The following is a 5,124-nucleotide window of genomic DNA, read 5'->3' on the forward strand; positions in this document are numbered from 1 at the left end:
TTTGATTCAGTGTTATATTTGTTCCATTAACGACTATTCTCATTATTTATATACTTTAAAGAGCATTTGGATACTGTTTTATACAATTTCGGAAAATAGTATAATACGCGAATATATAGTAATACAATCCATATACAATCAAATAAATAGTAATACACATGAATATCTGTGCATAACCTTTTGCTTCCTCATAGAGAAAGCTGTTTTCATGAAAAAAAAAAATTTGAACATTTTTTTTCAAATATTGTAATATATTTTGCATTATAACCATTTCACATAACACATGTTACAAGTCAATATAAACATTATATATTATATACTATATAAAAGTAACAAGAATGTTACATTTAATTTCGAGAAGTTTTATTGATTTTTAAATAAAACAGTTTTGTTACATTTTGATCTTATTCTAAACTGCTCTCGTTGTTCTAAGTTGGATGTTCCTTCGTGGTGTAATCGAACTTTAAAAAACTTTTTTAGAATTTGAACAAATAGTTTTAAACGGTGATCATCTCCGCAGTTTCCCTTATTCTCAAACACAGTGGGTGGAATATATTCAAGAGTACTTGTTATCAAGACGTTGAAAATGTTTTTAGTTTAAAAAACGTTGTGCGTTCTAAAACGTTCTTCTGCTATTAGACATGTTTATATTAAATCAGCCGAAGCTTTCATTAATCTACCTTGAAATTTCTTAGTCTGTGCGGAGAAACATTTTTCAGACTTGAGCAATTTTACGCAATCCACATTTAACATCCGCAATTCGCATTACACATTTAACAGACTTACTTAGACTCTTAGCTATAAAACCTGCTATGTACGCGATAATGTGATTAATGTACGTTTTATTAACATTTATAAATACCGAGGGTATATAATAGTCATGGTCCAAAGAAGTGCTTGAAGAAACCCTAAGAGTTTTACTGATTTTATGCATGTCGACAATATCATTATCATGAGTTTTAGGAGCCGGCTTATCGAGAACTTTGGGAGTTTGTAATAAACAAGTGCTATCTTGAAGTAGACAATTTGCATTTATCTGAGCCTTTGATTTTTGCATAAACCAATAACCATTTGAATGCAGACTCAAACTGCTCGGCAATCGGGTTGTTGTTGTGTCTACCGCGAGATAAGCTTTTCCTCGCAAATGGCCTAGTTTACACCGATTTTTTGATACGCGTATCATATAGTATATTGGAACTGATCAGCCAATAATCAGACTTATTTACTAGTTATTTACTATTTAATACGCGTATCAAGTGATCGGTGTAAACTAGGCCATTGATCACTCAAAAAGTTCTTCCCATGTGAGATCAGTTAGTCGAATCTTTTTTTTTAGCAATAATTTCAGTCAGTGGTAGTTCTTGTTTCCGCCTATAAAACATTATACATACATATTTACAAAATCATATATTATTTAACTCTAATACTACATAAAAAAAAATATTTAAAAACTTAAAATAAAAAACATAATAATATACTTACTTATTTGATGTGGCCAACTTTTCAATACTTGATCGCAATGCTGGTTCATTGGTTGAGATATTACTGGTTTGTATAGAAGAAAATTCTGTCGTGTTCGGAATATTTATTGGAGCACTTCAAGATTTATAGTTAGTTTACTCCCTGGGGCCGTATTCTGTTCCGCTAAAATCCGCTTACCGACAATTGTCGGTGTCGTTGCGCAGCTTTTACACAATATGAAAAACCTGCGCAACGACACTTATCGAACCGACAGTTGGCGGTAGGCAGGAACGGAATACGGGCCCTGGTTTCAGAAACCTTCTTCCTTCGACTGGTCCATAACGAAAACATTCAGTGTCAAAATGTCTCGAACAAATGGTTGTTGCTTTTCCCTGGGACTTCTTCTGATTTTTCGATAATATCTAGCCATTGTTGTCGATCGATAGAGTTTGACGGAAATCTACAATCAAAAAATAACCCAAAATTCACAAAAGTGTCACATGGGTGATACATAACCTAATCCAATAATTGTTTAATCTAATAATCTAATAGTATTTGTAATTATTACTCACCGATGAAATGATAAATCTTGCGATTTGTTTGATCTCTTTTTGCAGATGAAACACGTGAGCAAAAGAATATTTTTTTCAGAATTAATGTATGACGTTGATTGACGATAAACACACTCTTTATAAAACGAAGAAACGGGTTCATCGTCTTTACAATACGTTCCTTATATCCTCTGGGTGGGGATAAAAGCGACCAATAGAAGCATTAGAAAAAGAGAACAATTGACCTCTACCTCGTTCCCTCTTTGTCTAATTCTCCGGACACTTTTTGAAGGCTTTTATGTAAGGATCGCGCAGTCCATACTATATGTCGATGGACGAAGTGAAAATTACAAAAGTGTACAGATTTACTAGATTTCGACAAATGAAATTGTAGATTCTCTAATAAATTTCTCCACTTTTGTAATTTTCACCTCGTCCCAAGATACAGAATCGACCCCCAAGCCGCTCAGTAGCAGTCGAACGTGATTGGCTTTTAATTTTAGAACCAACCAATCAACGCAGAGTGTTGATTAATGCTAGGTCTACAATGCGAGTCGTAAAGTCGTGAGTCGTAAGAATTGACCAATCACAATCGAATTTGAGGAGAATAATCGACTGTAATTGGTCAATTCTTACGACTTACGACTTTACGACTCGCACTGTAGACCTAGCATAAGACAAACTCAACAGTTGTGTCTGCTGAACGCGGCCAATCAAAGTTAAATCGAGTCACAGATGCCTATTGGCTTCTGCACACAGGACGCGGAAAAGCTTGCCGCGCGGCAAGTGTTTTCGCGTCCTGTGAGCAGAAGCCATGCGTACTATTTAGTAGATATTTCTACAAAAAAATAACTATTTCTACAAAAAATTAAATATTTCAACAAAAATGTACAAATTTCTATTTCTAGTCAAATTTTGTAGTTATTCATAGACATTTTTTCCGCCAGGAGTCTGGCGCCATCTAGTGGCTGGGGTACTTTTATGCTTTATCTAGACCGGAGGATGATCCTACAGAGAGAAGAATTCTTCTCTCTGTCCTATACTTGTGTCATTCTTCTCTCTGTCCTATATTTGTGCCTCATCCTAGTAGTGTAGACTAGAGTCCTATATTAGTATAATCTTCCAGCATATGTTACGTGAACTATAAATTTTTAGCACTCGGGTGATGTTTTTGCACGCATCACTGCGTAAACGAATTAATGCACCCGAATAGAAAGAGATAAACTTTTCACTTTTCACGTTCCGTCCTAGGGAAAAAGATACATGATTGATCCCCAGGGAGTTTGAGTGTGGCTTAGTTTACACCGATCTCTTGATACGCGTATCAAATAATATATTTGAGCTGACCAGCCAATAATCAAACTAATTTACTAGTTATTTATTATTTAATACGCGTATTAAGTGATTGGTGTAAACTAATAATGGCGTTTTCGATTTGCGACTCGACCCGACTCGGGTCGCATCATGTATACAGGACTCTAGCATCATTTGACGTGGAACACATACATATCTTATGTATGTATTCCATGTCCATTGATACGACCCGAGTCGGGTCGAGTAGCAAATCGAAAACGCCATAGCCAGTACATTTCGCGCATGCGCAGCACAGTAAAGCCCCTTGCACAATGCCAGGCAACAGGCAATAGGAACAGGAAATAACCAAAAAATCGTTAATTACAACCTAAAAAATTCAAATGCTATGATTGGTTGGCAATAGGCAATAGGCACAGAATTTCCAACGTGACGGAAACTCTGTGTCTATTGCCTGTGTCACTGTTTATTCTGCATTTATACATGATTTCTGATTTCTATTCCCTGTTCCTATTGCCTGTTGCCTGGCATTGTGCAAGGGGCTTAACCTGCGCAGTACATTAACCTTATTAACTGAACTTATTTTGCAAATAACTCATAAATTTATTAATTCACAAATGTTACACTGGTATATTCGTAAATCACAAACGATTTCCTTAATTACAGTTATCAGTGACCCAAAATCTGTTTGTTACTAAAAAGTGTCGGCTAATATCATGGCCAAAATAAAATTGTTAATTACAAACAAACTAATTGGTCACAAACGTTAAAAACTGACTCACAATCAATCACAAACGATTTACAAACGAAATACACTAGGCCGGTATTCATAGTTATTTAAGACCATCTTAAGTACAATCTCAAGATGTCATTAACCAATCACAGAGCCGTATTTAGGCCGGTATTCATAGTCGGTTCTTATATTTAAGACCGTCTTAAGTACAATCTTAAGACGTCATGAACCAATCACAGGCCGGTATTCATAGTCGGTTCTTATATTTAAGACCATCTTAAGTACAATCTTAAGATGTCATTAACCAATCACAGAGCCGTATTAGCATCTTAAAATATTACTTAAGACGGTCTTGAAATAAGATCTGATTATGAATACCGGCCACAGAGCCGTATTAGCATCTTAAGACATTGCTTAAGACGGTCTTGAAATAAGAACCGACCATGAATACCGGCCTTAGTATCTTAAGATGTTACTTAAGGGGATGCTAAAGTGACTCAATTACCGACAATTACAGTCAAAAGTCTAATTTTGAAACGGCTTTATAGATCGCAAAATCCTTTTACAGGAGTAAAGTATAGGTACTAATGAAGGGTGGGAATGTAAAATAATTAGTAATAATTAAAAAAAATTAAAAATGCTGTTACCTCATTTTCTAATATAAATAATTGTAAGTAATATGTACGAAATGAAATGTTCCCACCCTTCAGAAGACGTGCACAAACAATAACGTACCTTTGAACGTGAGATTGAAAGCCTGGAATAAAAATGAGACGTTCGAAGAAATTATAACCTATAACCATGTCTATCCTTGTCTATCATCATTGTCTATACAAGGACAGATATAGAATTTGGTCGGTAATACAAACGGCTTTAGGATCCCCTTAAGACGGTCTTGAAATAAGATCTGATTATGAATACCGGCCTTAGAAAAATAAAAAATTATCAAATTTTAGTAATTTCTGTCGGCTAACTTCATAGAGGTGACGGTGGAGGTGGCGACGGCGGCGGCGGTGGCGATGGCGGCGGCGGTGGCGGCGCCCGCGGTGGTGGCGGCGGCGGCGGCGG

At 35.9% G+C, this 5,124-nt stretch overlaps 1 long non-coding RNA gene across 1 annotated transcript; it reads right to left on the reverse strand.

Annotated features, from left to right (window-relative positions):
- Positions 1 to 346: 346 nt before the first annotated feature.
- LOC112462193 lies at positions 347 to 2,186 on the reverse strand. The gene is made up of 3 exons (XR_003041634.1): positions 2,034 to 2,186; positions 1,483 to 1,921; positions 347 to 1,371 (listed from the first exon to the last, which is right to left on the reverse strand). It is a non-coding gene; the product is annotated as an uncharacterized LOC112462193 (long non-coding RNA).
- Between the last annotated feature and the right edge of the window lie 2,938 nt (positions 2,187 to 5,124).

The sequence above is a fragment of the Temnothorax curvispinosus genome, unplaced genomic scaffold (genome assembly GCF_003070985.1).
Source record: "Temnothorax curvispinosus isolate PA1 unplaced genomic scaffold, ASM307098v1 QBEX01012050.1, whole genome shotgun sequence".
Lineage (NCBI taxonomy): Eukaryota > Metazoa > Arthropoda > Insecta > Hymenoptera > Formicidae > Temnothorax > Temnothorax curvispinosus.